The sequence below is a fragment of the Podarcis liolepis genome (assembly GCF_965112155.1).
Source record: "Podarcis liolepis genome assembly, chromosome: 16".
NCBI classification, from domain to species: domain Eukaryota; kingdom Metazoa; phylum Chordata; class Lepidosauria; order Squamata; family Lacertidae; genus Podarcis; species Podarcis liolepis.
Window position 1 is genome coordinate 5,059,249 of NC_139567.1, and position 22,248 is coordinate 5,081,496.

General features: G+C 47.1%; 1 long non-coding RNA gene across 1 annotated transcript; it reads left to right on the forward strand.

The window, feature by feature from the left end:
- Nucleotides 1-585: 585 nt before the first annotated feature.
- On the forward strand, nucleotides 586-11,977 carry LOC310695617. Its single transcript, XR_014520185.1, has 3 exons — nucleotides 586-954; nucleotides 2,809-2,908; nucleotides 9,774-11,977. It is a non-coding gene; the product is annotated as an uncharacterized lncRNA (long non-coding RNA).
- The last annotated feature ends 10,271 nt before the right edge of the window (nucleotides 11,978-22,248 follow it).

The following is a 22,248-nucleotide window of genomic DNA, read 5'->3' on the forward strand; positions in this document are numbered from 1 at the left end:
AATGTGTGCTGAGCCTGCAGGAGTACAGGAGGCCCCCTGTTTTCGAAATTCAATTCACCCTCCAACTCATGGAGGGCAGCTGGATGGCAACGTGTGGCGGGGGGAGTTAGTTTGGTTGTCCCCTTTGTCCCTCCCTCATGCGTTTATTTAATCCTGACAGAGAGGACACTTGAAGAGGGTTTTGTGTTACCCCATAATCCAACTGGCACTCTTTCAAAGAATCTCTTTCTAGTTCTGCTGATGTCAAAGCTTATTTTTCACAGAATGAGTCTGACTGATTCAGATTGAATCTGACTGATTTATTACCTCAAATAATCTAATCATATTTGCATAATTTGTGCAATCTGCATATATTGCATGTTTTTCACACCTCACTTGCAAAGCATATATTTACATCGCGGGGGGAGGGGGATATGTGTGTGTGGTTGAAATACAATACAGTTAACGTTCCTGGTCCCACCTAAAGCCTAATTTGAGTCTTCAGGTTATTTTCTGGCCTTCATGGTGAATAAGTGCAACAGCCACCAATGGGTGTGATGAAAGCAGACTGCTCTTGCCAGCTCCTCTTTTTCATTTTCTAATTCCATGTCTCCTTGCAAAGAAGCTGCTTCCCCAATTCTCTTGATTACTGTTGTAAAACAGAAACGTTTGATCTATTGGAAGTGGTGCATGGGAGATGGAGTTTCTTGAGCGCTAAATGACTGATTCAGGGCCGTCTCATAAAGATGCTTGTTTGTCCCATCTCCCTGATTTATTGATGCTTTACTAGAAGATTGAAATCTGGAAATGTTCTCATGACTCAGAGATTCTCATTAGGCGGGGGAGCTATCAGCTGAGTACATGAAAAGGCGGGCTATATTTCCAGGCTTTGAAGTCAAGTGATGGATCTTGAGCATGTTAATGCTTCCCCATTTTGCTGGATCGGCAGGGAGAAATGCTTTTCTTTTATCACAGGTTGTATATTCACCTCTATTCATTTGTGATGATGGAGAGAATTAATGTATAATGTCCAAAGGAGGCTGTGCTTCTTAACATTCATTCGTGTGTGTGTGTGTGTGTGTGTGAGAGAGAGAGAGAGAGAGAGAGAGATTTTAATATCCTCTTCAGATAAAGTAGCATCCTACTTATGTTACTATTTTTTAAGAAAAGATTCAGGGTATCTTATCATATCTCATCTTTCCCTCTGACCGCTGCTGTTGCTCCTCCTGTGAGTGTTTGGGAAGACTGCTCCCCCCTGCAAGCCAATTCCATCATGCCTAGGGTGTGGGGCCTACACTCACACATACTCTGAGCAGCTCTCTGCAGCAAGTGTCGAACATGGTTTTAAGTGTTCTTAATCTGGTGCACCTTGAATGGTGGTTTTTTTATAATATTATATTATTTTATTATTTTCTTTCTGTTTTGGGTCGGACAAATGTTTAGTTGGGGCAGAGAGTAGTTTAATGAAAGTAAAAACAAAGCAAGAAACAATTATGGTAAAATTATTTTGTTAAGTTATTGTATAGTTTGTATTTTGCTTTTTAAGGGGAAAGGGTCAGGGCTGCCTGGGAGTGGGCCTCAGCCAACAGAATGGCTGAGGCAGATTCCACGGGGGGGGGGGATGTATTAGGACACCCAATACATTTTGTGTCTCCCTCCCTCTTTTGCTGCTCTTGTAAATAGAACAGCCATTTTGTGTTACGCCATGCCCCTGCAACAGTCATTTTGTGACGGGCACCCCCAAAACGTGTTAGAAAACCTATGTCATTTAATTTAATTTAATGCAATGTAACAGCTGCAATGCAGGTGACTCCAATTGCAGTCTCAGAAATGCTGAATTGTTGCCTTATTAATTTGTTAACCCCCTTTAAAAGTGAGTGTGCGGCAGCTAGACTGGTGACTGGGAGCGGCCGCCGAGACCATATAACACCGATGTCAAAGCGATAAACAACTACCTGACATTCAGAAGACATCTTAAGGCAGCCCTGTTCAGGGAAGTTTTTAACGTGTGATGTTTTACTGTATTCCTGGTTTCTATGGAAGCCGCCCAGAGTGGCTGGGGAGGCCCAGCCAGATGGGTGGGGTATAAATAATAAATTATTATTATTATTATTATTATTATTATTATTATTATTATTAGATAGGAGGGGTGAAAATTGAAGGTTGGCTGGTTATCTTGATGTTGTTTCATTGACCAAGAATGTGGGATTGTGGAAACTTCAAGCAGATGCTGTGTCTGTAGGAGTTTGTGAGGACAGATAAGCTATGGACTGATAACTTATGATGCACTGCTAGGAATGAGTTTTGGAAGCAAAAGGAACCTCTCTTGGGCTCAAGCAAGAGAAATGCATTATATTGGACTTGATTTGCATACATGATACCACTTCTTAATAAGTTGCCATCCTGCAAGTAAAGATTCATCTTCAAGTCTTGTGTGTGGAGTCAAACCTCATCACTGAAATTTGAGGGTGAAACCACTGCATCACTCAAAAAATAGCTAACAGAACTTTCACAAAATGGCTCCTGGGGGAAAAAAGAGAGGGTTACATGTACATTTATATTTTCAGAATGCATATCATATACAATTCAGCTATCATACAGTCACCTAGAAACAGCCTGAAAAACACACATAAGCCACTCTAAGAATTCAATTATCCCAGCAAGTTTTTTTTTATGTCCCTATTAGTGTAAAGAGCTACTGATATGCCTTCTCTCCAGTGATACCTTGCCAAACAGACATCATTTTTAAGAGCAAGAGCCAAGTTTGGATCAAGGATGCTGGAGTGAGGTCAGATTGATGTTCAGTAATGTCCCCCTTCTGATTTCCAGCAGGGTGAAGCCATCTGTGAATTTCCAACCTATTTCATCGAGGAGCAATCCTCTCCACTGGGAGAAGAAAATTCAAAGAACAGGCTAGCAGCAGTGGGAGGCAAGTATCCAGATCTGTTATAAGAACATGCAGTCAGAATCAATTTCTCGCCACAGAAATAACAGCAACAAACAGGTTTTAATAAAATTAACTCCCCTTCCCCTAGTGCTGTCACAGCTTTCTAAGGTGAGATTTGACCCACCTCTGAGGTTTAACATCTACACCAAACCACTCAGTGGGGTCGTCTGGAGTATGGGAGTGTGTAGTCATCAGTATGTCAGGGGTTTAGGAGCAGAAGCACGGGCAAGGGAGGAAACAGAGAGCGAAGGGGAGGAGGCAGAAGAAAAGATGAGTGATGACGACGACCCGAGATCTCCTAGTCTTTCCAGTGAATCAGAGGATTCACAGAAAGGAGCACCAGTGGCGAGGGCAAGGGGGGAGTCTAGGGGGGCACCCCAGGAAGACAGAGCCAGAGAGGACTCAGGGGGGAGCAGCTGGAAATCGGGACCAGCGTCACCGCCAGGAAGCAGGGAAGAGGAAGGGAGCCAGGGGGGAAGCGCTGGCAGCTCACCACAGGAGGGAGGACATGAGTCAGGAGTGGCCACACCTCCACAGGAGGGAGGACATGAGTCGGGGGTGGCCACACCTCCATCGGGGAGCGAAGAAACGGTTGAGAGGAAAGTGGAAGGTTGGGCGCGCGCGCCAAGTTCAAATGCAGAGGAAGGCGGCGCAGTAAGCAGCCCCGAAAGAGAGCCAGGTCCTAAAGCCCGGCGCAAGGAGGCAGGAGGGTCTGGGTCAGCGTCAGAAGAATCCCGGAAGGAAGAAGCCCCGGGGGGTAGAGGGACCCAGAGGAGGACAGTCAGGAGGAAAAGGTGGAGCAAGGCTAGGATATTAAGTTGGTGCACACAGGGCGGAGACTCAGACGGAGCTTCGCCGACCTAGCTACTAGGCGTAGAGTTGCGCGCAGCAGCGTGAGAATGGAAACTGTAATTCAATAAAGACTTTTACTTAATGAACGCTGGCTAGCGTGATCCTCTGTGAGCTAGGATCTTCAAGCAGCTCTGACAGTAAGCTCCGTCTCCACTTGTGGGCATCTACAGCCTCGAGGAGGGGAGAGACACAGGTGCCTACTAGCAAGCTCACGAACGGCAGACGACATGACGGCTGAGCAGCAGATAGAGGAACTCAGAAACGCGGTGGCACAACTGAACGCCGAGGCTCTAGCATCCAGGAAGAGAGAGGAGGAGGCAGCCGCAGCCTGCAGGGATCTCCAGGTCAGGTTAGACGTGCTGACAAAGCAGACACCCCGGCAGGAGGGAATTGGGTTGGCGAGACGGACAGGCGGGCTGGTCTCTCACTTCGATGGGAACCTGCAACAGTATCCCAACTTTAGAGCCGACGTACTGTGCGCACTGCAACTGCTGCACAAAGACTTTAGAGATGAACAAGAGAGAGTGGGGTTCATCATGTCCCATCTGCATGGGGATGCGAGAGCATGGCTACGCAATTTATGGAGAGATAAGGATCCGGCACTACAGAATGCAGATGCCTTTATTAAAGCAATGGATGGATGTTTTTTATCAAGTATTGACGTGGATCTTGCACGGAAGGAGGTGCATGGGCTGAGACAAGGGAGGGCCAGCGTCAGGCAGTATCATGCCCGCTTTTTCGCCTTGGTCAGTGCCCTGGAATGGGACAGAGATTCGGCTCCTGTAAGAGACCTCTTTTGGGAGGGGCTGCACAACTCGATCAAAGATGAGATAGCCAGGGGGGAGAGACCCCCGAACCACCCAGGAGGTCGTTCAGAGGGCACTGGCAGTGGGGGTGAGGCTGGAAGGACGTCCGTGGAACAGGGACGAAGGGCGTGGAGGGCGCGAACCAGCCGGGGGCCCCTCCTTCTTTCCCAGGGAAGCAGCGCGGGCGCAATCCACGCCTCCGCCAGGAGGAGGAGCCGGACCTATGGAGGTGGGAGGTGCAAGGGCTCAGTCAGCAACCAGAGCCCTAGCACCAGCAGCAGTGAAAGCGAAGCCTCCTAGAGGGAACAGGAAGTGTTACGTCTGTGAGGAGCCAGGGCATATGGCGAAAGAGTGTCCCCAGAGGCCCCACAAGCTCACTGCAGCCTCAGCAATGGTGACTGCAGCAACACAGCAAGGAGGACCACAGCAGGGAAACGAGGCTGTCTGGCTGGAGGAAGAGGCACTGGGGCCCAGCCAGACGTGTTAGTGACGCAGTCCCCAGAGATTTTACAGCCCGTGAACCCCCTCCCGCCCAAACCAGTAGTGAGGCTCACAGCGTCTCTCCAGCTCCCCAGTGGAATCACCATGGACGTGCCAATCACCATTGACTCAGGCAGCAATGCGGACTTTATAGGGCAGGACTTTGTCGACAGGCACGCTGTGCAGTTGCTGCCGGCCACGCTGCCCCTGCAGGTTGTCACGGTGGATGGCAGGGAGCTGCTCGGGGGGCAAGTGGTGAAGCAGACGCCACCAATGGTGATGCGACTTGGGAATCACAGAGAAATCATCAGCTTCAACGTCACTCGACTGTCTGACACGCCCATTGTATTGGGCATGAGTTGGCTGGACAAGCACAGCCCAGCGATGGCTTGGTACCAGAGGCAGCTGACCTTCGGCTCTTCCTTTTGTGCTGAACACTGCATCGTGCCCAGGCAGGAAGGAGAGGAAGAGGAGTCACAACTGCTGCTAGGCACGCTGCAAGCGATTCCCCACAAGTACGCTGAGTTTTTGGATGTTTTCTGCGAGAAGGAGGCAGACAGGCTACCCCCTCACAGACCATATGACTGCAAAATTGACCTGCTGCCGGGGGCGGCGCTGCCTAAAGGGAAACTGTATTCCATGTCAGAGGACGAACTGCAGGAACTCAAGGAGTTCATTGATCATAATTTGCAACGCGGCTTCATCCGGGAGTCCAGGGCAGTGGGGGGCAGTCCCGTATTCTTTGTTAAGAAGCGGGACACGCCCCAAAAAAGACTGGTAGTGGATTACAGGATTTTGAACAGTCTGACTAGGCCATCGGACTTCCCCATGCCCCGTATTGACGACCTCCTCGCAAAGGTACGGAAGGGCAGAGTGTTCACCAAGTTGGACCTGCGGGGGGCGTACAACCTCATTCGCATGCGGGAAGGAGATGAGTGGAAGACAGCCATGTTCACGCCACTGGGGACCTACGAATATAGAGTTATGCCTTTTGGATTGCAAAATGGCTCCCACGTTTTTCAAGCATTTATGCATCACGTGTTGGCGGGACTTCTCTACAAGACGTGCGTCTGTTTCTTAGATGACATCCTGATCTTTTCGGAGTCGCAGCAGGAGCATGACGGACACGTCAAGGAAGTGCTGAGCAGGCTAAAGCAACATAGGCTCTACGCCAAGCTGGAGAAGTGCCAATTTGACGTGCCGGAGGTGGATTTTCTGGGCTACAAGCTGTCTGACAAGGGGCTCGCCATGGACAGCGCCAAGGTTCGAGCGGTGTTGGATTGGAAGAGTCCGCGCAACCGGAAGGAGGTCCAACGGTTTGTCGGCTTTGCGAACTTCTATCGCAAGTTTATCAAGGGCTTCGCGATGCAGACAGCGGCCATCACTGACACGCTTAGCTCCAAGAAGAAGAAGTTCGTTTGGACAGCGCAGGCGGAGCAGTCCTTTCAGGCACTCAAGCGTCTCTTCGCGTCGGAAGAGCAGCTGCTTCATGTCAACCCCAGCAAGCCGATGAGGGTGGAGACAGACGCCTCGGACAGAGCCGTGGGGGCGGTCCTGCTGCAGAAAGACCCGCAGGGGGTGTGGCGACCGGGAGCGTTTTACTCCAGGAAGCTCAGCAAGTCCGAACAGAACTACACCATCTGGGACAGGGAGTTGCTGGCCATTCACGCAGCGTTCAAGGCGTGGAGGCACTTTCTGATCGGCGCCAAGCACACGGTGCAGGTTTGCACGGACCACAAGAATCTAGAGCACTGGCGCACGGCACAGTTCCTGAACCAGAGGAAGATACGTTGGGCTGAGTTCTTTGCAAACTTCGACTTCCGAATAGAGTATGTCCCGGGGGACACCAACATCATGGCAGACGCTCTCTCCCGTAAGCCACAGTATCTGGAGGATGCAACACCAGCGGCCGCCATGCACATCTTCGCACCAGCAGTGTGGGCGTGCGCCGCGGCGACCGTGGACCTAGAGGCGGTGCGACGTGCGTTGCAGGAGGACTCCTTCGCACAAGCAAAGATGGCAGAGGTGCAAAGGGGCAAGGCAGCGGCCGAAGGTTTCCGGCTAAGGGATGGATTGCTCATCCGAAAAGGGGCCATCTACGTGCCGGGAGACGAACTTCGAGCCAAGGTGCTGCAGCAGCTGCACGACGTGCCCACGGCCGGGCACTTTGGCAAGGAAAAGACGGTGGAATTAGTAGCCAGGGATTTCTGGTGGCCTGGAATGAGAGGGGAGGTCGCAGACTACGTGGCGAGGTGCGACACCTGCCAGAGGGCCAAACCAGTGCACAAACCGCCGGCCGGACTGTTGGAACCGCTGCAAACTCCGGTCGAACCTTGGGAAAGGGTGGCTCTGGACTTTGTCACGGATCTGCCCAGCTCAAGGGGCAAGACGGCAGTGCTGGTGGTGGTGGACCTGTTTTCCAAGATGGCGCATTTCATTCCGTGTGCGAAGGTGGCCACGGCGGAGCAGACCGCCAAACTGTTCATAGACCACGTGTTCAAGGTGCACGGTCTGCCACGGTCTATTCTGTCCGACCGGGGGCGGCAGTTCATCTCGAATTTCTGGCAGAAGCTGATGGGCTTCCTGAACGTCAAGATCAACCTGGCGTCGGCGAGACACCCGCAGACCAACGGGCAAGCGGAGCGGGTCAATGCCATCATGCAGCAGTACCTGAGATGTTATGCAAATCAACAGCCGGCGACGTGGGTGGATTACCTACCGCTTGCCGAGTTCGCCTACAACAACACGAAGCACGTGTCCACGGGGGTCACGCCGTTCTTCGCCAACAACGGGAGGCACCCCAGAACCTTCCCGGGACTGGAAAGAACGGGGGAGGGGGAGCCGCAGACAGCAGATGCGTTCGCGTCGGAGCTGCAGGAGGTCCACGATCAGCTGAGGCGCCACCTGGAGCTGGCCAAGCACGCATACAAGGTACAAGCAGACAAGCACAGAAGGGTTGGAGAAGAGCTCCACGTGGGAGACTGGGTTTGGTTAGCAGCCCACGCAGTGCCGGCCAGGTCGTTGGCCAAGAAGAAACTAGGGCATAAGCAACTGGGGCCCTACCAAGTCGAAGAGCAGGTCAACCCGGTAGCTTTCAGACTGGCACTTCCGGAGGGTTCCAGAATGCATCCGGTATTCCACAGATCGGTGCTCACTCCCTACAAGGCACCGCACAGGTTCCAGGAACCCGGAACAGCGCCGAGTCCGGTCAGAGACAGAACAGGGCACGAGGAAGTGGCACAGAAGGAGCGCATCAACGAAGTCACTGAGATTTTGGACTCCAGATGGGGGGAAGAGGGGGTAGAATACTTTCTCGCCAAGGAGGGCACCCCGGCCAGTGCGAACAGCTGGGTGCCGGGCTACGCCTTGGACGAACCTCTCCTCAAAGACGAGTTTCATGCCCTCTTTCCCCATAGACCTATGCCAGCAGAATTTTTTGACGACTGGCTTTTCACGCCCACACTTTCGGCCAGCACTTTCCGGGGGTTCGACTCGGACGAGGACCCGACACAAGACGTCCGTTCCCCGGAGGGGTCACCCTCGGGATCTGCATCAGAACCCTCGTATTGGTGGGACGATAGGCCAGAGGAGCAGTGGCGCAGACGGTGGCTGGAAGGCCCAGGACGAGCAACACCGACAGGAGGAAGTGAGGGAGAGACGGACATGGACGTTTTCGGGGACGACCCTGGTTTCGAGCACGGCGGCACAGAGATGGAAGCGGAGGTGACTGTCGTCGACGAGAGCGGGGAGGAAGACCCGGGAGACTTCAGATGGAGGCCTGCCACGGGAAGCGACCGATACCCGACGTTCGTCCCTTTGCAACAGCAGCCCCCAGCTCCAGCACCGGAAGGAGGGGAGGGGGGAATGGGGGGCTTCGAGGGGGGGATGGATGTCAGGGGTTTAGGAGCAGAAGCACGGGCAAGGGAGGAAACAGAGAGCGAAGGGGAGGAGGCAGAAGAAAAGATGAGTGATGACGACGACCCGAGATCTCCTAGTCTTTCCAGTGAATCAGAGGATTCACAGAAAGGAGCACCAGTGGCGAGGGCAAGGGGGGAGTCTAGGGGGGCACCCCAGGAAGACAGAGCCAGAGAGGACTCAGGGGGGAGCAGCTGGAAATCGGGACCAGCGTCACCGCCAGGAAGCAGGGAAGAGGAAGGGAGCCAGGGGGGAAGCGCTGGCAGCTCACCACAGGAGGGAGGACATGAGTCAGGAGTGGCCACACCTCCACAGGAGGGAGGACATGAGTCGGGGGTGGCCACACCTCCATCGGGGAGCGAAGAAACGGTTGAGAGGAAAGTGGAAGGTTGGGCGCGCGCGCCAAGTTCAAATGCAGAGGAAGGCGGCGCAGTAAGCAGCCCCGAAAGAGAGCCAGGTCCTAAAGCCCGGCGCAAGGAGGCAGGAGGGTCTGGGTCAGCGTCAGAAGAATCCCGGAAGGAAGAAGCCCCGGGGGGTAGAGGGACCCAGAGGAGGACAGTCAGGAGGAAAAGGTGGAGCAAGGCTAGGATATTAAGTTGGTGCACACAGGGCGGAGACTCAGACGGAGCTTCGCCGACCTAGCTACTAGGCGTAGAGTTGCGCGCAGCAGCGTGAGAATGGAAACTGTAATTCAATAAAGACTTTTACTTAATGAACGCTGGCTAGCGTGATCCTCTGTGAGCTAGGATCTTCAAGCAGCTCTGACAATACACAATTCTACTTTTCTTTTGCAGCTCAGGCAGTTGTGGCGCTGGATGTGCTGGATTAGCACCTGGCCTTGGTAATGGACCGAATGAAAACCTGCAAAATGAAGCTCAATTCAGATAAGACAGGGACAGCGAATGGGTGGTTCCTCTGTCTGCATGAGTGTGATGCATCCTGTTCTCTGTCTCTCTGCAGAGAATTCTACCCTGACTGGAGATAGCCTGCCGTCAGTTGTGTATGCTCTGGCATCTTCCAGGTTTGACTGTTTTATCTGTTGTGTAGAGAATTCTACTCATGTTGAAGCTCAGATCAGTAAAAGCCCCCTGCAGACATTTCCCACTCAGGAATGGTCTAACCTTGTAGGTCAATGCACACAGGGACATGGGGGCGGGGCTTGCATGGACATCTCTGCTCTCACATCTCTGGATACAGAGTTCAAGCCTTCAAGTGCCTAGAGTGACTCTTCTGTTCTTACAAGCATCTGGTTGGCCAACTGTGAGCATTGGATGGTGGACTATATGGGCCACTGGCTCTTCTTATATTCTTACGACATTGCGCCCATGGTGTCATCCGTCCTCCGACAGCTAAAATCAGAAATGGGTGTGTGACTAATACTGGGATCACAGCATTTCCCTGATCAAATAGACAAAGCTGCAAGGCAAAAATTAGAGGTAACCTCATCTTTGGAAAACGAGGACAATTAAGTGTTACAAATCATATCCACTTATTGAGATCAGCAGAGAACAGTCTATGCTTGCTTACAATATTTATGATCAAGTCAACCCATCCTTTTGGAACAGAGAGTAGACAGATCCATTTAGAGCAGGACTGATTGCAAATAGATTACCCCTCCAGAATACGAGCAAATTAACAATAGCATAAAATCATCATTGATCTCAATAGATTTACTGCAGAGTTTAACTCCCCAGATTTGGCAAAGACTAAGGAGAATATGCTAACCAACTTAATTAGTCTAATTAACTTATGCTAATAGGCCCGATTAACCTTATGAGAAAAGGTTAAATGTCTATTTCAACCAGAAATTAGCAACTTTTTAAATAATATATATATGCGTGCGCACACATGCTGTGGATGCTGCTGAAATAAGGTGAATTATGGCTGAGTTCACAGGAGTAGTCATTTCTTAATAAAAAACTGAAATGCTGTGTTTCCTGCAGTAGTATTTGAAAACAAAGTTAAATGAAATGGATATTTTTTGGTGCAGTACTCGGACTTTAGGTTTCCAAAAATTACTCTTTTTTTCATTAAGGGTCCACCAACCCAACCCTGGTATAGAAAATAGTGGCTCAGGAAAGGGGGCATAGAATGAGCCCATGTTGAACCCAGGAATTTGTATTCAGTAGTAGAACAGGAGTTTGTATGCATATGCACTTACACTTCTACTCCTGTTTCCCCAAATTTTCTTGATTTCAGCATGATAATTAAGGTGGGAGAAACAAAATTATTATTTATTTTGCTACTATTAAGCTGTTAGGAGTTAGAAACCCTGGCTGATTTACTGCAAATGACCTGGAGATCTACTAGTGAACCCCCAAACTAGTCTATGTCCACCTGTGTTCTGTAGTATTCATTCATTGTTCATGGATATTCATGATGGATAGCCGCAGTTTAGAACCCCATGTCTCCAAAAATACAGGAGGTTCCCTGTTCACAATTAAACTTATAGAGGGTGACTGGAACAGGGGTGGCAGATGAGCTTGTGTGCTTGTATATGCTGAATCCCAAAAGAGAGGCTCATCAATTGGCCTCAATTGCCTCAAAGGGTTGATATGGTGTTCAAATGGAATAACTCTTGGATGCCACTTTCAGCTCCTCTGAGGAACAATAGGGTGCCAGTGTGCCCAAGTTTCATCACTGAGTTCTATTATGAAAGACTGGTGGGAGATTAGAGAGGAAATGAAAATGAATTAATTGCTAGGGGTGAGTTCAAGTGTAAGTGAAATTGTGGGTTTAATTATCACTCTACCACTCCTCCCCCACCCCATTTTATGAGAAGCAAAGAGAATTCACCTCATCACCGACTAGGACTCCAATTCTCCTTTAAGGTGGGGATGAGGCATTCCCAATATTTGCTACCGAGAGCTGGGACATAGGCTGTGGAGTTCAGGTTCTGTTTGGAACCAGCTTATCTCACCTACAGAGAGCTGTGGTGCCTCAGGAAGTGATCCAGAAATGCCACTCAACATCTGAATGGGTGCAACTATGGAGAATAAGGCAGCTCCTGTAGCTGAATAGCAAAAGCTCACATGTGTTTAATTGCTACAAATCTTGTTAAATTTGAGTTTAATAACTTGTGGGCCTTGCTTTACTGCATGTTATATGTCTCACTGTGGGTGGGGGTGCAATAAAGGTTCTTGAAAATCTCAAATATTTTTAAAAGGAAACATTCAGATATACGCTCCAGGACACTTCCTGAAGACAACTCAGAAACCAGATGGATGGGTTAATGAGCTACTGACTGAACTCAGTGTCCTGCATAGCTTTCTTATAATTGTTCCCCACAACTAGCAAAACCAGAATAACTGTATTTATACCTGTCAGGGAATTACCTTTTAAACAAGCATAGAACATACTGCCCATGGTATGAGGTATGCACAGACTTATAGATTTGAGTTTGACTTTACAAAGTTATTCCATTTCTGTGGGCAGCCAGCAGTTCCAGCTGTTTCCCCCTCTACCACATAAGACAGAGTCAGCACTGGGTAGAAAACATGAAGATGCCGCCCCCCCCAAAAAAAAATTAGCCACACTAACACTTTAGAAATGCATCCTCTAGATCTAAACACAGACCAAAAAAAGAAAAGAAAAGAAAAAGGTATCTGTGGGTCCTGGAGGGAGAGAAATTATAGGGCTTGCCATGTCATTTACCTTCCATGGAGTCATTTTTCTCTCTGACTATAACTGCATTTTAAAGGGCAACAGGGGTGGCCTGGGGAGTCTGTCAAATTAAAATGAAGGCTCCTGTGGTCCCCCCCCCCATCTCCCCTTCACTGAGCACACATATATGAAATGTACAAAAAACCTCTCCAGAAATAACAAGCGACAAAGAATATTCATCATGTCCGATCTGTGGTGGCACCAAGCAAGGTGGTGCCACCATCTGTGCCTTGCTAATCTTAGCAATAATCTGAAAGACTAATATACATTTTGATCCACAGGAAAAGAGTGGGAGGATTTATATAATAGTTATTCTACCAAGGGGCCATTATGGACAGAAAGCATAAGACGCTGCTGGGGATGGAGCCAGGAGTTCTGTTGCCTAGAATTCAGGGATGGACACAGCAATATGATTTTCAGTTTTGCATATTTGTTCAAATTCTTTTCAATCCCATTTCTGCATCAATCTACCTTGTGGTTTAAGAAAAACCACACATGTTATAAAATTAGCATTATTTTTTAAGATATCTTTTCATGAAGGGTTGTATCCAATATGGCACTTTGTTAAAATCACTTTGCAGTATACATGTTCCCCTGGCAAAATGTTCTGTATCATAGAAGGTGTTCAGCATCCCTTACAATCAGTTTGCCCCTAACCATAACCATATGTGCACTATATCACTTATTTCACAAGCTGGTTTCTGGTAACTTTGCTGCACAATAGATTGCACAATATGCTTCACAAGGAGCTTCTGCTAGCACAGCTGTTACATTGTATCCCTTTGTTGTGAAAAAATAAAGCTCACTGGTCTGCTAGTTTAATTTTGGATGCAGCCCAAGATATTCATTTTTGTATGCATTTTACTCTCAGTCGTGTGAAAGGTAAAGGACCCCTGGACGGTTAAGTCCAGTCAAAGGTGACTATGGGGTTGTGGCACGCATCTTGCTTTCAGGCTGAGGGAGCCAGCGTTTGTCCACAGCCAGCTTTCCAGGTCATGTGGCCAGCATGACTAAACCGCTTCTGGTGCAATGGAACACCATGACAGAAACCAGAGCACACAGAAATACCGTTTACCTTCCTGCCACAGCGGTACCTATTTATCTACTTGCACTGGTATGCTTTCGAACTGCTACGTGGGCAGGAGCTGGGACAGAGCAACAGGAGTTCACCCCATTGTGAGGATTTGAACTGCCAACCTTCTGATTGGCAAGCCCAAGAGGCTCAGTGGTTTAGACCACAGTGCCACCCGCATCTCAGTCATGTATTTATCCTATCACACCAATAAAGAAGATTTGAGATGCAACAAGTATGGTGAAAACAGATTATGTTTGTTATACTAAAATATAACAAATTAGACGATTTGCAAAAACTGATTAGCCAAATCAGATGATTCCTCCCATCTCATGGGCATGTTTACGGCTGCAATCTGCAATTACACAGCAAAGAACTAGAAGGAAATTCTTCCTCCTTGCTATGTGGACCTTTGATATGTGACCCTGAAAAACACATTGTGGTTCCACTGAACAGCATTCACCCTGGTGTATGTGGCAAGCCTAAAAGACACCCCAACGACCCCTCCACAAGTGAAAGGCAGTGGAGAGTGACAAAAGAGTGCCCTTAACCCAATAATGCCTCAGGTGTTTAGCCAAACAGTTCTTACATCCTTTCACCTTCCCAGACTAAATGCCAGTTGAGCCAAATACGTACATAAAATGCATCTCCGATAACACATAAGATCACCCAACAATGTTCAGTAGACAAAAAAGGCCAATCAGGGAATGTCCCAGCTATTAGAAATTTTAGAATGGAACAACTCATTCAGCAGAATTCTGAATGAGTGATCATTTTTAAGAAACTTGGATCAAATATCTTTGGGTAGCTCTTTTATTCTGCTTAATTGTTATTTTTGTATGTGTTAAGTCATTGTATTTTCTGATGCCCAATATGGTCTTTTGGCTGAAACAATAAAACTGACTGAGTGGTTTAAACCATCATAGAACACAGACACATTTCTAAGACCTTGCATTTGCCCAAAGGTTAAATGCACCCAGTGGAACTAATCCATAGGAGGGAGCTGCCAGCTGTTGCCAATTCTCAAACTGTGAAGTCAAGGAAGAGAGGGTAGGGATCTAGCTGGGTTTTCTGTGGCTGAAATGAAGCTGTCATCTGTTCCAAGGAAGATTGAAGAGCTTCTGTATCCACCTGCTTAAAATGAAACCACCCAGCATAGCTAAGTAAATTAGGAAGAGAGAATCGTAGAAAGAAAAGTTTCCATAAACCAATATCCAGATGAGGAATACTAATGGACCAATGCATGAAAAAAAAGGTGCACATTGAAAGGTGTCCACAGTGCATGCTGGGGGAAATTATGTCTCCATATTCCATCTGAAACAAATTATGTTGTCTTAAAGTACCTGTTGTTGATTTTCCCCAGAACAGGCCCACAAAACACATTTTTGTCGAACAGTTGCTAAAATGTTTTCACAAACTCTTCTTCTGAACACAGTCACATTTATCCTAGGAATCATACTTCCTAAGATCAAAACATAGGGAGTGGAAACTAGTGGATCTGCAAGCAGCCAGGGAAATCCCTGGTAAATTAGTGGTGATGATTGTTTTAAAAAATGAAGAGCTTAAATAGTCATCAAAAAAGATGGCAGATATGACAGCTGTCTTAAATGTAATAGGAGTTCCAAAGGGGCAGAGGATGCTACACTAAATGTCTAATTTCTACATTGTTCAGAAAGGCTATCCTCAGGGCTGGATTTAGGTTTGATGAGGCCCTAAACTACTGAAGGTAACGGGGCCCTTTATATGTCCAGCTGTTCTTTGTCAACAACAAATTGTCGCTGTTTTTGTGTGTTGAATATATGCTATATGGTAATTTATGGACCTAATAGGTATCTAAAGCCATTTGCACATAACAAAATATGTATTTCATCAAAGTAATTGTTGAACTGAAATACAATTAAGAAGAAGTATATATAGCAATGCGCAAACCAGTGATATTTTAGGGAGCAGGCTAGCTGGTGGGGCCCATTACTTACATCATTGGAGCCTACACAACACAAAACACTGTTGCTGTATGTAGGTTTTCTTTTATTTGTGTTTTATCTTATATTTTGGAAATGTACATTCAGTTTTTTCCCTTTACTTTTTTGGGGGCCCCCCAAGAGAGTGGGCCCCTAAGCAATAGCTTGTTTAGCTTATACATAAATCCAGCACTGGCTATCCTGATGAGATGGTATATGCAGGAACCCTCTCCTGCAATGGACAGTGACTGGTTGGATATATAAGAGGTGAGACGAACTTTTACTTGAGATCAGTGTGTTGCAAATGAAGCTGAAGGAGGACTGGGCTGAGTTTTCTGGTGTGTTTGCACTATGCGGACCTCCCTGCTTGTCCCTCAACCATTCCAATATGCAACACAATTCACCTCCTGGGCAGCTAGCATTTGCACCTCCCATGAACTACTTCTGGTCCCAGGTTCCCTGTGCCTCATCTACAGCCTAGTCTCAGAGATGTTCAATGCATTGTACTACCAAATGTCATAGTTAGGATAGAGAGCTATATAACTTAATAAGGGCTCCTATTTCTTCTTTGGCTTTTCACAGACACAGGTTTCACTTTATAGGTTTTATCCATAAGATCTAGAATCCTGATTCAAATGAAGCTTTCAGTTTGAAAAAAAGACATTGCATATGACTTTCTGTCATTCTCATGAAAGAAAACACAATGTGGCCTTCATCACAAAATGAAAAGTGAAATGTAGAGACTTCACTGCAATGTCACTTTTAATTAGCAAGTTTTGACAATGGGTCTGAAAGCAAACTGTAACAAAATGTATGTAGGGCTGGACATGTCCCATTTTCAAAGCTCATTAAGATTTTTTGGAGGGAAGCAAATCCCATTGGGTATATACAGTAAATCCCTTTGATGGCTTTGAAAGTGTTGCCTCTGAGAGAAAGAAAATATGATCAAAAATGAAGAATAGGAATCACAGCTCATTTCTCACCACTGCGGCATGATCCTGTGTGCGCTGTTGTGATGCTTTTTACCACCCCACACACAGCATCCTTAAACCTAGTTTTATAGACTTAGGAACAAATGGGACAGAAAGAAACTAGTCTTTTGCAGGGTTGACTAGTTCCTGGTCTCATCGTGGCAGGAATCATATATTTTACCTAATTAAGATAAGGCTGTTGCTTCTTTGCAGATTTCACTAATACAGAATTTATTGATACAGACTTACTCGGTGCTTCGGAGTGATAAAATACAGCTGACAGAGAAGCTAAAGGCACCCTCTGTTGGAAATTGGAAAGCTGACTAATAGAGATAGATCTGCTGGCCTGAACTCAACATGGGTGCTTCTCTGAAAACCAAGAGGGAAACATGCATGGCTTGCTATATAAATTTATACTTATTACATTCTTATTGCACCAGTAATATTGCACAAGCATTATTATTTAACTCTTCCTCCAGTGAGCTCAGGGCATGTATCCTGCCCTCACCAGTAGAATCCTGTGGGGTAAGTTAGTCTGAGGAAGAGTGACTGGCCCAAGGGCATCCAAAGAGCTTCATGGCAGAATGGTGGATTTAACGTGGATCTCCTTGGTCCAATCCCAAGACACTAACCACTTTGCCACCATTGTATGAGATGGGAAAGGAGACTTTTTAATTTTATTTTTACAGTAGATTCATATTTCTTATAATGCTTCATGGGGATTTGGACCTGAGTCACTATTATTTTAGTCTGACGCTCTAAAAACTATACCACGTTGGCTTTCAGAGCTAACATTCTGTCTAACTCCAGAGTAACCAAGGGAAAGAATGGTCTGCACATGCATTGGAAAGATGTTTCAGAGTTAAGTTTTGCAAAACAAATGAACAAACAATCCCGTAAGCAGAATCAGGGTCAAAACTACATTGTGGGGCTTTAAAAAAATGCAGGTGGGCCACCACTCTTCTCCAGTCAGCCCACAAGGCTGTTTTGGGCAAACCACATCCACTTCACACCTGAAATAATTTAATTAGGTCAGCTGTGTGGGGCAGTTCTGGGTGGGACTTCAAAGAAAGAATTGGGAGTTTAAAGTGAGCGCCTGATTATATCTTTGCTGGGGCAAGGCACGCTTCCACTGACCATCACGGGTAGTGGGAGCATGTGTTGCTCAAGGAGAAAGAAGTTGGGGGAAATGGGAGTAAGTGCTCTTCCCTACATAGATTGTCATGTTGGCATGTATTTTGCTAGCACATGATTGGGGAACCTCAGGACTAGGGACCAAATTTGCCCCTCCAGGCCTCTCTGTCTCACTCTCCAGGCTCTCCACATGCTACAACCCCTTAAAGCCAAGACCTTCACCCATGACATTGCTTGGCTGGAATGTATTCTTTATCTCTGACAATGTGTCTCCTTCTTGCGTGACAGAGACAGATGTGTGAGTGTTAAGAAACTGTACAAAGGTAAATTTCACATGTATTGCTCTGCTCACTTTTGCCTCTGGCCCCACCCAGCCCTGGCATGTGGCCGCTGAAATCCTGCCTAGATACACCCATGACCCTTGGGCTGAAAGTGGTTCCTCATCCCTGAGCTGGTAGATGGTTTGTGGGCTTCCTCTGTCCAAGGGTGTCAACTTGAATAAAATATTGTGGGGACCCAGGTAAGCCCTGCCATGCACAATCAATCACAAGAGGCGGGGCGCACGTGCACAAACACACCATCTGAATGGCAATGCTCATCAACTTGGGGGGCTCTGGCCCCCTCAAATATTTCATTGGGAGGGTGAAGAGACCTCAACCCCTAGGAGTTGGCTAAGCCATTAGTTGGATCTACATGCCCAAGGAGCAGGAGAGAGGAAGGTGGCAGTAGCTGGCTGTCTCTTGGATTGTCACCTGTCATGTATTCTAGGGAGCCCATGGAGTCCTCTCCCCCAGGTGGCTCACATTACACAATGTTAGATGCCAGATTGAGGCAGCCTTCTTCCAGAGGGCTTTTGAGATCAGCAGTGTTGTGATTAGCTGACTGCTGGCATGCATTTGGATGCCTGCTTCCTCCCCTCTATCTTCATTGTTGAAATGGTTATTGGGGTTGGGGTTTTTTTTAAAAAAGCTCTTTGTAAGGGGCTTTGTTTAGCCAGCTAGCTCAAAAAGTAGGGTGAAAGAATACTAAAGTAATTAAGTAAAGAGCCCGGCAGACACAGACTCAAGCATTTCCCTCCTGGATCTGAAATGTGGCAGGAGGCCAGACCATTGTAAGGGGGAGGCAGAAAGAAGCTGTTACTTTAAAAATCCCATTTTCTCTGATTATGAGACCTATCAGAAACCATGTGGTGAAGCCATTCTGGCAGGCTACAGAGGATTAGCAAATCAGAAATTCCTCCTCTCTCACACACACTGCCACACAGAGAATGCCACTCCCACCCATTAGTGAGGGAGCAAATTTTTCACACTCCAACTTCCCTCCTCCGGAGACTCAGGTGGTTGAGTCCTAAGGGAAGTTGGGTGGCAATGTGGCTCATTTGAACCTATTGGAGGGGAGGGTTGCATGGCTGTTTAAGCCTACTCCTCATTAAATGTGCCTGTCTGTTTCTTCTGGCGTCCTTCCTATGCAGTATAGCTTTTGCTAGTTTGCCTGTTCAGGGCGCTGAGTACAGATTTTTTAGTGGGCCCCTGATTTGATCTGGGTCTATCATTTTTTGGGAGTTATGTTTGGAGTTGAGAAGCCCTCTGATATTAGAAGAGATTTTTCGTTAGAGAACGTTCAGCTCAGTCCTAGCACAAGACCATTAGACTTGCAGCTTCACTTTGATAATATGAGTTTGTCATAGGAACTGATGCAAACACATGCTACTGGTTCACTTGGAGAAATATTAGCAGGTGTCACAACAGAAAATGCATCCCCTTACATGTGATGGATGACATGACATCAAATGTCACCTTGCATTGCATCTAATTAGCAGTTAATGCCCTGTAATGTCAAAGATGTTCTTCAGCACCCCAGCATTGCTCATTTTTAATCCCTTCTCCATTTTCCATGGGATGTTGTTAATATGGGAAATTTAGAAAAGCAGCTTCAGCACATTAGTTGACAAACAAGATGAAAGTCCACAACACTTTCCATGGTTTCAGCTTTGCTCCCAGGCGTAAAGTGACATGTTGAATAAAATGAACTCCTTTTGAATTTTTTCACCCTCAAGGTACTGGCTGAATCACCACTAAAAAGCAACAACTTATTTTTAAAAAATATGAATGTTCCTTTTACTGCTGTTCACCACAGTCAAAAGAAATCATAAGGGACAGAAACTTACTCCCATAACCATACACTGAAATATTTGTAATGACAATTTTGGGTTGTGTTCAACTAAGTTCTCCCCTGAGTAGACTCCTTAAACAAAAATATTAAAAAGAAGTTAATGAAACTAAAGTAGTCATGTCTGTTCACCTCAGTGGGTCTATCTTGAGTAGAACTATCATTGAATATCACCCTTTGACTATGGGTTTGATGTGCATTGGAATGGAATGAACACACACACACACACACACACACACACAATCATTCACAATAAATGTGGCCACATGAACTCTTTTTGGGATGGACAAATCTGTCAGTCTTGGTTTCTGTTTCTCATTTTTCCAACCTTAAATTCAGCTGTCCACATTTCTACAGCAATATGCTTATAAAAATTTGGTAAGATGAGCATAGTCTGCTCATCTTACCAAACTTTAGTGCAGTTCTCTGCCTTCAGGAAACAATGAATGTGTTTTTTAAAGAAAGAAACCCAATGAAAATTTATCAGCATTGTGTGAATTTCTCATAAGTTTCTGCTGAAACCTTGACTCCACTGATAGAGCAGATGAATCCCAAAGGGTGTCCAGAACACTGTCTCACCCTGTTCTGTTGGATGAGTTTCAGTTAGTAAGGCTTCAGGACATTGGACAAGGTGCTTGGATCGCTTAGGGCAACTGCTTGCGCTCTGAACCTTTGCCCCTCTTGGCTTATAAAAACTAGCAGGGAGGGGCCAGCTGGCTGGGCCAGGGAAGTGATTCATGTTTCCTTCTGAGAGTGGGTAGTCCCTGCCTACTTGAAGGAGGCAGTGGTAAGGCCTTAAAAAGCCCTCCCTGGATTCAGAAAATGTAAGTAATTACTTGCTGGTTGCCAATCTCCCCTTCTTGAGATTCTTGAGGGGGTGTTCATGGACCCCATCCAGGCACTCTTGGAGAAAACTGATTTTCTAGATCAATTTCTATCAGGTTTTAGACCTGGTTTTGGCACAGAAAATGCTTTGGTGTCTCTGAATGATGACCTCTGTCAGGAAAGAGACAGGGGAAATGTGTTCTTGTTAATTCTCCTCAAGCTCCAAGTGGCTTTCAATACCACCAGCTATGGTATACTTCTGGAGTGGCTGTCTGAGTTGCAGATAGGTGGCGCTGGTTTGCAGTGGTTCCAGTCCTACAGTACTTGGATGGTCATTTCCAGAGGGCAATACTTGGTGAGTGTTCTTCAGCCCCATGGAGCCTTTGATGCAGGGTTCCTCAGAGTTCAGTTTTATCCCCCATGCTGCTTAACATCAACATGAAACCTATGAGTGGGAGTATCAGGAGTAAGTTGTCAGCAATATGCTAATGGTACAGCTTTACTTCTCCTTTACATCTGCAGATGTGGCAGTGGATATGCTGGACCATTGTCTTTCTTTGGTAATGGAGAGCCAACAAACTGAAGCTTAATCCAAATAACACTAAGGCACTGTTAGTGGGCAGTTCACTTGACTAGATGGGTGGGAGTTTGCCTGCTCTTGATGGGGTTAAGAAGGTAAAGGGACCCCTGACCATTAGGTCCAGTCGTGACCGACTCTGGGGTTGCAGTGCTCATCTCGCTTTATTGGCCGAGGGAGCCGGCGTACAGCTTCCGGGTCATGTGGCCAGCATGACTAAGCCGCTTCTGGCGAACCAGACCAGTGCACGGAAACGCCGTTTACCTTCCCGCTAGAGCGGTACATATTTATCTACTTGCACTTTGACGTGCTTTCGAACTGCTAGGTTGGCAGGAGCAGGGACTGAGCAACGGGAGCTCACCCCGTCACGGGGATTCGAACTGCTGACCTTCTGATCAGCAAGTCCAAGGCTCTGTGGTTTAACCCACAGCGCCACCCGCATCCCTTCTTGATGGGGTTAGACTCCCTCTAAAGGAGTAGCCACAGAGCTGGGGGTATTTCTGCATCCATTGCTGTCACTTGAGGCTTAGGCAGTCGCTTCTGGAGATATATCAGTGAAATCTCAAGGGATTTTACCTGAGCCCGCTACCACCACTTCACAGGCACTGCCATACAACCCAGGTAAGGGAGGCTTCAGCTAGGGCTGGGTAGATTGGTGAAAGGGGACATGCTGCCAGGCATGGAGAACCAAGGTTGTCCATTAAAATTCCATCCCATCACTAGAAGACTGATGAACACTTTGTCTGTTTTTGAGGGACTGTTTGTTGTGCTGTGACAGAAACAAGGTTTAGTTAGTGTCCTTCAAACCCCAATGTACTGCAACCTTAGTCTTAGATGTGGTGTAGGAGGACCCCTTCATGGTAGTGTTGTTTATTATTATTATTATTATTATTATTA